We start from the raw sequence: 10,790 nt of genomic DNA on the forward strand, positions 1-10,790 counted from the left end.
CTTGAGGACATAGCTGAACACTAAGTAGTAAGTGAACACGGGTCTCCGAGCAGCTAAAAGTTTTGTTGAAAATTCCTCTGTTTATTGAAGAACCATTCATTGGAGCCAATTTCTTAATATTGTCATCATTCTAACAAAGCAAATCAGAGGCAGTCATGTGGGATGAGAACAAGGAGAGACTTTAGGTTTTGAGGTGATTGCACGTGAGCTTACTAGGAGTAAGATGAAGTAATGGCTAGAATAGTGATAGCATGGCAGGAATCAGACAAACGAGCAGTAGGCTCAGAAGTTCCTGTCAGAGCTGTCCAATGAATGAGAAACACTGACTGAGAAGGCAGAGAAGCTGGCATGCTTTGGTCAGATCTGCACAGTTAACTAATTGCATTGGTGTTCACAATGATAATGAGTCACTTACAAAGGAAAGTAAATTCAGTTCTGTGTGTTCTGTCTTAGAAAGAAGTTTATAATTAATTTTAGAAATATTGCCACCTAAAGTAGTTAAAATTTTTTTTGAAAGGTGCTGCTATAAACCAAAATAGTCTGCTATCTTGTTTCATTGATTCCTTACAAAGTTTTCTGGTTTTACTAAATATTATTTAAAATCATTACTATGTACTTATATTTTTACCTTTTTGTTGGGGGCTGCTTTGAGTGGTATCGGGGACTGTAGTCCCATGCAAGCTGGGGCCTGGGAGAGGGATCATAAGACTTGGCCGGAACATTGGTAATGTGGTTGATAGGCAGGACCTGATAATAACTCCGAGGGCCCCTGGGGGAAGTCAGGCCTAGAAGTAAATTACACTCCTTGAAGCATGCTTTGTTTCTCCCTCAAGCTCTGTTAATATTATACCAGATAACCAGCTCAAGGCTGGGAAAGACATTTACAAAATTCCTGGACCCTGACCCAAATTTCATCTGGCGCCATAATGTTTGCTCATCCCAGACCTAAGCAATTTGATGTATTCCTGCCATTGTCTTCTTTAAACATCACCTATTCTCTGTAAGCTTAAGTTGCTGATGTAATTAGATTACCTATACATTTCTGCTACCTGTCCCCTGCTTGTAACCCTCTAAATAAAAGCCATTGAGCATGGGGGCTTGGGGCATTCTGCACTGGAGGGAATCGTCTTCCCCTTTCCTTGACAGGCAAATGGTGTCTGGAGTGACTCATTCTTCCTTCCACGGTTAATAGGGGGACTTTGCAGGCTGGAGTCTCCCATACCTTTTAAAGAAGTTTTTAACTGTCTTTAATTCTTAACTCAAGTTGGCTTGGCAAGGTCAGGGAAAAATACAGGCACCCAAGCCTTGTTCCTGCCCTCTGAGCCATTGACAAGCTTGGGGCTGTGGCGGATACAGAGGTGAGCCATAGTATGTTGCTCAGGAGTGGGGCAATGTTCCAGGAGAAGGATCATATTAAATGAGACAGTTATCTATTTAATTTTAAATGAAGATTTAAGGCATTTTCAAATCCCTGTTTACAATTGACTACCATTTGTTTATGTGAAAGAATCACTGGTAATGTGAAAGATGCCAGCAAGCAGCATCTTCAGTTACAATGAATCATAGAAATCTTGGCATGGCTACTTCTGAACATGTTCAAGACCACAACTTCCTTTACCACCTCTTTCTGGGTTGTTCTTCATTTGTCATTCTCTTAAGTCGACTAACTTAGGGCCATGCAACAAATATTTATTCAGTATTTTATGTGAAAAAATGAAGGAAATTGAGGTAAGTACAGAGATGAAAAGGGCACTTTCTTGCCCCTCAAAGAGTTAGGTGGGAAGAGAAGGATGTTCACAGAGAATTCAGGTCAAGGTATAATATGAAGAGTGTGAGGTAAGTAAGCTAAAACAAAGTGCTTTTGGTATGTGGTAGAGTGAGATTATTTTCAGGCAGGCAATCAGTGACTAAGGACTTTGTGAAGAAAGAGTATTGAAGCTGGGATTTAAGGATAAATATTTCAGCAGGGGAAAATGACAAGGAAGTCTCTTTTGGGTAAAAAAGACAGCAAGCGTAAGTGTGTAGTGTAAAGACAGTATGGGGCAGCCCTGGCCAGGTTGCTCAGTTATTCAGAGCATCATTGTATATGCCAAAAGACTGCAGGTTCAATTCCCTATCAGGCTATGTACCTAGGCTTTGGGTTTGATCCCTGGTTGGGGCATGTATAGGAGGTAACCGAACAATGTTTTTCTTTTACATCTCTCTGTCTCTCTCTCCCCTCTCTCTAAAATCAGTAAAACATATCCATGGGTAAGGATTTTTTAAAAAAGCACAGGGCAGGTTTTAAGAATCTGGTTCTGAGATGCACAAGGATTGGGGAAAATGTCGTTGGGGAGAACATGGGGAAAAGGAGGCTGGGGCCAGGTCACTGAGGCTCTTCAGTGCATGTTTAGGGCTTCACATGAGGGCAGTGAGGTGTAGGGAGGACCAGCTTGTTATACCTGAGTTAAATCCAGTGCTATAGGCCTACCTGGAAAAGCTTCTGCTTATTTTGCATGATAGAAGAAAGAAGGAGTGGGGAATTAGAGATTCTGTAGCAAAAAGTTCTTTAGAGCCTCTCTATCATCCTTAGAAATGACAGTGAAGGGTACATGGCAGAAGCCCAGTGGTCTGGGTGACTCAGAATGGCCTGTGCTTGGCAGGCACACATGAAGTCCATTCTCCACTACTTGTCCTGGCTCTGCTCCCCACACATATACCACGGGACACACAGTAACCTCTATTCTTGAGCTCTTATGGTGCTAGTAACCTTGAACAAACATTTCCAGCCCCCTGAACTAGACTATAAATTCCTGGAAGACATGAGTTAGTTCTTATACTTGTGTTTATCCACCAATGCAGTGGCAGACACAAGAAAAGGCCTTATTAATGATACCAACCCAATTTTACCTCCACAAAATGGCTAAATGATTAAAGAGTATTAATATAGCAAAATAATAAATTCTTTAAAAATTCTGAAGAAGAAAGCTCTAAGTAGTTAAAGAACTTAGATGTTTTCCTTAAATTAGTATAATTGGTTACATGAATATTTTTAGCTGCTAAAAAGGAACAGAAATCTCCAGAGTGCCAATGGCTGCTTATACCCACTTCTAGGCCAGTATTTTAACAGACCCTGAGTCATAGCTCTGAAATCAATTCTGCCCTTTACTGCAAAATCATTATTGCAAAACCAGGAGAAATGATCCTTGCTGCTTAATCAGTGGGGGTGCTGGATAATCAGGAGACATTGATACTATGCTGTATGATAAAGATCTGAATGAAATATGCCAAACAGAGATATAAAAAATATGATCACATTCAACCCCAAGCCTTAATCCAAAATGAACTCAAGGGAAATTATGCTCTGATGCACTCTCTGTAATTCACACAATCACAAAATTTTTGCATATTCAATATTTCACAGAATCTTTTACATTCTTTCCCAAATAAAATGAACATTCTAAAGGTGAAATATTCATGAAATAAGAAAAAGAATCTAAGTGTAAAATGATGTCAATTTATTGCCAATTTTTTGTGCTACCTTCCTTATTTTAATAAAAACAAAATCAGAGTTCAAAAACTGATGAGAGAGAAAATATCATGTAATCAGAAAAACACACAGCTGAGAAAGATGTCACTATACTTACATCTCACACATGCCAAAGAATGTAAGACTACAGCACTAAAAAAGAATAGAACTCAAGAGCTGCAGGTGTGAAAATGAGTCCTGTTATCTTTTCCAGGAGACCATGATTGTGGCACATTTAGTGGAAGCCCTAAACAAAGGGTCACCTCCTTGTTTATTTGCATATCCTCAGACTTACTCTGGGTGGAAGGGCTACATGATATAAAGTCTGATGATTTAAATAAAAACCTGTTTCTGGCCTCTTTGTTAAGGGGTACTTTAGGGACTGGTAGAACCAGAACCTCTATGCCTAGGGTCAGACCATGAGCTGCTCAGCTCATTGAATTTTTATGCTGTTTTCACTGTGACTTCCTAAGACCAGAATCTCCTTTACCACTTCTTCTGGATTCTTCCACATCACTCACTCAGTTTCTTTCCTTGACTAACTTCGGCTCATGCAATTGATACTCATTTAGTACCCTATGGACACATATGCTAGAGAGTAGGTGGGAACAAAGGTGAATCAGGCTTCTTTTTTTATTATTATTCAAATGTATTTGTCTCCATTTTCCTGCCACCACTTTCCCCTTCCCCATCCACCCTTACCTCCCACCCTCAGTCCTTCCCCACTTGGGCATTGTCCATAGGTCCTTTACCTGTTCCTTGATTTGACAGTACCCCTTCTTTTCCCTGTTACCCACCTACATCCTCCCCTTTCGTTACAGCTGGCTTGGTTTTTCTCTCAGTGATGCTGTCTGTTTGCTTTGTTAATTAGGTTCCACTTACATGTGAGATCATATGGTTATTTGTCCTTCACCCCCAGGCTTATTTTGCTTAGCATAATGCTCTCCAGTTCCATCCATCCTGTTGTGAAGGGCAGTAGCTCTTTCTTTCTTTCTGCTGCATAGTATTCCACTGTGAAAATGTACCATAGTTTTTTGATCCACTCATTTATGGATGGATGCTTAGGTTGCTTCCAGCACTTGGATATTGTAAATTGTGCTGCTATGAACATTGGGGTACATAGGTTCTTTTGAATTGGTGTTTTGGGATTCTTAAGGTATAATCCCAGCAGTGGAATCGCTGGGTCAAAAGACAGTTCCATTTTTAGCTTTTTGAGGAAATTCCAAATTGTTTCTCACAGTGGCTGCACCAGTCTGCATTCTCACCAACAGTGTACGAGGGTTCCCTTTTCTCCACAACCTCTCCAGCACTTGTTTGTTGACTTATTTATGATGGCCACTCTGACCAGTGTGAAACAATATCTCATTGTGGTTTTTATTTGCATGTCTCTGATGGCTAGTGATGCTGAGCATCCTTCCATATGTCTCTGGGCCCTGTGTATGTCATCCTTGGAGAAGTGTCTGCCCAGTTCCTTTGCCCATTTTTTAATTGGATTGTTTGTCTTCCTGGAGTGGAGTCATGTGAGGTCTTTATATATTTTGGAGATCAAACCCTTGTTCGAGGTATCATTGGCACATATATTTTCCTATACAGTTGATTCCCTTTTCATTTTGCTGATGTTTCCTTTAGCCATACAGAAGCTTCTTATATTGATGAAGTCCCATTTGTTTATTCTTTCCTTTATGTCCCTTGCTCTAGGGGACATATCTGAAAACATTGCTGCATAGGATATCTGAGAGTTTCCTGCCTATGTCCTCCCCTAGGACGTTTATGGTGTTGCGACTTATATTTAAGTCTTTTATCCATCTTGAGTTTATTTTTGTGTATAGTGTAAGTTGGTGGTCAAATTTCAATTTTTTGCATGTAGCTGTCCAGCTCTCCCAACAGCATTTGTTGAAGATGCTATTTTTACTCCAATTTATGCTTTTGCCTCCTTTGCCAAATATTAATTGACCATAGAGACATAGGTTTATTTCTGGGCTTTCTATTCTGTTCCACTGATCTATGCGTCTGTTCTTCTGCCAGTACCAGACTGTTTTGATTACAGTGGCCTTGTAATATGGTTGATGTCAGGTATTGTGATCCCTCCTACTTTGTGTTTCTTTTTCAAAATTGCTGTGGCTATTTGGGATCGTTTATGCTTTGATATAAACTTTTGAAATGTCTGTTCCCTGTGAAATATGTCATTGGTATTTTAATAGGGATTGCGTTGAATCTGTAAATTGCTTTGGGTAGTATGGACATTTTGATGATGTTAATTCTTCCAATCATGAGCATGATATATGCTTCCATTTATTTGTGTCTTCCTTAATTTCTTTCTTCAGTGTTGTGCGGTTTTCTGCGTACAGGTCTTTTACCTCCTTGGTTAAGGTTATTCCTAGGTACTTTATTTTTCTTCTTGCTATAGCAAATGGGATTTTTTTTTCCTGACTTCTGATTCTGATATTTTATTGTTGGTTTACAAAAATGCTTTCGATTTCTGAATATTGACACTGTATCCTGCTGCTTTGCCAAATTCACTTATTAGGTTAAGTAGTTTTTTGGTTGAGTCTATGGTACACTATGTTTCTATGTACACTATCATGTCATCTGCAAACAATGACAGTTTTACTTTCTCCTTTCCAATTTGGATGCCTTTCATTTCTTTTTATTGTCTGATCACTGTAGCTAGGACTTCCAATACTATATTGAATAGAAGTGGTGAAAGCAGACATCCTTGTCTTATTTCTGATTTTAGTGGGAAAACTTTTAGTTTTTGCCCATTGAGTATGATGCTGGCTGTAGGTTTTTCATATATGGCCTTTATTCTGTTGAGGTGTGCTCCCTTTACTCCCACTTTGATGAGTGCTTTTATCAAAAATGAATGCTGTACCTTATCAAATGCTATTTCCATATCTATTGATATAATCATGTGATTTTTGTCTTTCCTTTTGTTTATGTGATGTAGTATGTTTATTGATTTGCATATCCTGAACCATCCTTGCATCCATGGGATGAATCCCACTTGATCATGTTGGATAATCTTTTTAATGTATTGCTGCATGTGGTTTGCCATTATTTTGTTGAGGATTTTAGCATCTATGTTCATCAGCGATATTGGCCTGTAGTTTTCTTTGTTGGTTGAGTCTTTTTCTGGGTTTGTGAGTCTTCCTTCATCTTGGACTTTTTGGAATAGTCTGAGGACAGGGGTTAGCTCTTCCTTACATGTTCTGTAAAATTCTCCTATGAAACCATTAAGTCCAGGGCTTTTGTGTGCCAAGAGTTTTTTGATTACTGCTTCAATTTCACCAGCTGTTATCAGTTTGTTTAGACTTTCTGCTGCTTCATCTTCAGGGTTGGAAGGTTATATTTTTCTAGAAATTTTTCCATTTCATTGAGGTTTTCAAATTTCTTGACATATAATTGTTCATAGTAATTTCTTACAATCCTTTGTATTTCTGTGGTATCAGTTGTTATTTCTTCTCTTTCATTTCTGATATTATTTGTTTGGGTCCTTTCCCTTTTTTTCTGGATGAGTCTGCTTAAAGGCTTGTCAGTTTTCTTTACTTTTTCAAAGAACCAGCTCTTGGATTTGTTTATCCTTTGAATTGTTCTTTTAGTCTCTATGTCATTCAATTCTGAGCTGATCTTGACAATTTCCTTCCTTCTACTTGCTTTGGGCTTTCTTGTTGTTTCTCCAGTTCTTGACACTGGAGGGTTAGGTCGTTTATTTGAAATATTTCTATCTCTTTTAGGTAGACCTGTATTGCTATGAACTTCCCTCTCGGGACTGCCTTCACTCTATCCCATAGGTTTTGGACTGTTTTGTGTTCATTTTCATTTGTTTCCAGTAACTTTTTAATTTCTTCTTTGATCTCATTATTGACCCATTCATTGTTTAATAGCATGCTATTCAGTCTACATGAGTTTGAATGTTCCTGACTTTTTTCCTTGAGGTTGGTTTCTAGTTTCAAGCCCTTGTGGCCTGAGAAAATGTTTGTTATGATTTCAGTGTTCCTGAATTTGTTGAGGCTTGTTTTGTTCCCTATCATGTGGTCTGTCTTTGAAAATATTCTATGTGCATTTTAAAACAATGTGTATTTTTCTTCTTTGGGATGAAATTTCTATATATGTCACTTAAGTCCATTTGATCTAATGTGCCATCAGTTCCACAATATCCTTGTGGATATTTTGTTTAGAAGATCTATCCATTGTTGATAGTGGGGGATTAAAATCCTGTACTATCAGTGTGTTGCTGTCTACATCTTTCTTGAAGTCCTCCAAGATTTTCATTACATATTTGAGTCCTCTTATGTTGGGCGTACATATGTTTATAATGTCCATGTCTTGGTGAATTCTTCCCTTGAGTGTTATGATGTGTCCTTCTGTGTCTCTTCTTATGGCTTTTGTTTTGAATTGTATTTTGTCTGATAAAAGTATTGCTTCCCCTGCTTTTTATTTTCTGTCCATTTGCTTGGAATATTCTTGTCTATCTCATTACTTTCTGTCTGTGTAAGTCCTTTGTTCTGAGGTGGGTCTCTTGTAGGCAACATATGTGCAGGTTGTGTTTTCTTATCTATTCAGGTATCCTGGGTCTTTTTGGTTGGATCATTTAATCCATTTACATTTAAAGTTATTGTTGATAGTTACTTATTCATTTTTTCCTTTTGAACCCATTTTCTTCTCTTTTTCACTTTTTCTTCATCTTTTTAAAGTAGTCCTTTTAGCATATCTTGTAGTGCTGATTTGGTGGATGTATATTTCTTTAGCCTTCTTTTGTCTGGGAATCACCTTATTCCGCCTTCCATTTTAATTGAGAGCCTTACTGGGTAGAGCAGTCTTCGTTCCAGGCCTTTGCTTTTCACTACTTAAAATATTTCTTACCATTCCCTTCTGGCTTGTAATGTTTCTGTCAAGAAGTTAGCTGCTAGCCATATTGGGGCACCCTTGTATGTTACTACCTGTTTCTCCCTTGCTGGCTTTAGGATTCTCTGTTTGTCTTTGATATTTGCCATTTTAATGATGATGTGTCTTGGAGTGGGCCTCATTGGGTTCCTCTTCAATGGGACCCTCTGTGTCTTGGACTTGCATGACTTTTTCTCTCCTCCAATTAGGGAAGTTTTCCATTATTGCCTTTTCAAACAGGTTCTCTATACCTTGCTCCTCTTCTTCTCCTTCTGGTATCACTATTATATGGATATTATTATGTTTCAGGTTTCCTGCATTTCCCTCAACACATCTTCATTCTTTTTGAGCCTGTTTACATTTTATTGCTCTTTCTGGGAGCTTTTTTCTATCTTGTCCTCCAGCTCACTGATTCGATCCTCTACTTTATCTAGCTTGCATTTGATTCCTTCTACCACGTTCTTCAATTCAGAAATTGTATTCTTCATTTCCTCTTGTCTCCTATTGATAGTTTCTATGTCCCTTTTCATTCTTATATAGTTTGCAGTAAGTTCCTCATAGTTTCCCTGTAGTTTTTGGTAATTTTCTCTGAGCTCACTGAGCTCATTGAGCTTCTTAAGAACTATTGTTTTGAACTCAGTATCTGATAGTTTGCTTGCCTCCATTTCTTTTAGTTGTTTTTCTTGGGATTCCACCTTCCTCTTCAGCTGGGGGTGTTTCTTTGTCTTCCCATTATTTTGTGAGGCTCTTCTTTGTTGCTCATGCTTCTTAAATTGATCTGTCTTAATGTCCTGACTTTGTGGTGTGAACTTCTATGGTAAGAGACCTATGATATTCCGTAGTGCAGTCTCCTTGATCTCCTGAACTTGCTGCTCTTTGGATGCCTTTTATGCTGTTTATGCTGGGTATATCGAAGTAATCGGGTTTTGATTGTGGTTTGGTCATTCTTTGGTGGGTCTTATTCTCTTGCTCATTGACTGAGGGTTACTCTGTCTACCACGTCTTTTGTGTTTTTGTGCAGGTGCTGTCAGAACAAAACCACAAAGCCCAGGAAACAATCCAATATCCGCAAAAATAACTCTCCCCTGCAATCCCACTATCAACAACAAATGAAGCAGTATTTATAATACTGTAAGAGATTAAGATTATTATAAGAAAGGAGAGATGTAAACAATTAGTATAAAATCTAATGAGTTAATATGCACAAACTTGGTGGACCCAAAATGAAATAAAAAAGCTATGCAGTAGAGTTGGGCCTCGGGGTGGTTCCTGGTGACCATGGTCTTTACCCTGTACTCACTTCCGCAGGCTGCCCTGCTGTGTGTCAATACGATCACTGTGCTGCATGAGGAACATTTCTTCTAGAACATTGTTTGGGGAACAGAACAGAGGATTGGCAGATTTGGAGAGGAGCCAGGAATTAAATCTCAGCTAATCAACCTTATTCGATCTGTAAGAACTGTAATGGGAGTGCCATTGATAATAATAAACTCAGTTGTAATTGTATTACTTTTACTATTTGGGTGAAGATCAATTGGGGAAATGGAAACTCAGAAGAAGAGATGCCAGCAGAAGTTACTACTTTGGTCTTTATTGGAAGATACATATCCAAGCTGGCTTGTCCTTGGACTTGACAAAAATGGAAACCTGGTAAAACCAGAGTCCCTATTTCTTATTTTTTTTTAAAATATTGCACACAGTTTCATTACAAAAAGGTGAAATCATCCGAAGCAGTAACTCTTCAGGATTGGAATACACTTGATTGCAATCTGTTAATAAAAATACATGACAAGGTAACAATTTTTCAAAGGGGCAGGACTGTCACTTCTGTGTTTTTTGAGCTTTTTCTCTCACTTCTCAGGGATGATTTCTTTTAGATTTTGAAGTTCCTCGTGACTTAGCTTTGATGCTCAGAGAGTGGTTATCCTCCTAGACAAAATTTAAAAGATTTTCAAAAGTAATTACCACATATAAAATGATAAACAGGTAATTGGAGTGATTTTATTTTGAATTTTTTTGTTAAAAATTTTGTCTCTGTTGTCTTGGCTATGAAAAATTCAACTTTATAGTAACTATTGAGGACCAATACAATCTGACTTCAGGGAGAATTATAATTTTGTAAGTCAGATAGTTGCATGGTGATTGTGTTTTTGTTTTAAATTCTTTTCATGCATTCTTATTTTAATAATTGGTGAATGATGAGACCAGATAAGTATTTATATATTTTCATTGGTAGAAAAATCTGAGTAGAAAAGTCTATGCCCTTTTTACAATGATGACTTATTTTTTGACATCAGCATAAATATTAGCCTGCAAGAGCAATCCTAAACAATCACAGTTATAAACTGTACTATGTAAGAAGACTTTATTGTGAAGCATTTACCTCTCCCTAAATTAT

General features: G+C 38.0%; 1 pseudogene; it reads left to right on the top strand.

Annotated features, from left to right (window-relative positions):
- The first annotated feature begins 9,670 nt into the window (after positions 1-9,670).
- On the top strand, positions 9,671-9,953 carry LOC129081073 (immediate early response 3-interacting protein 1-like; annotated as a pseudogene).
- Positions 9,954-10,790: the final 837 nt, after the last annotated feature.

The sequence above is a fragment of the Pteronotus mesoamericanus genome, unplaced genomic scaffold, assembly GCF_021234165.1.
Source record: "Pteronotus mesoamericanus isolate MK-2021 breed Mesoamerican mustached bat unplaced genomic scaffold, CSHL_Meso_final contig_94, whole genome shotgun sequence".
Classification (NCBI taxonomy): Eukaryota; Metazoa; Chordata; class Mammalia; order Chiroptera; family Mormoopidae; genus Pteronotus; species Pteronotus mesoamericanus.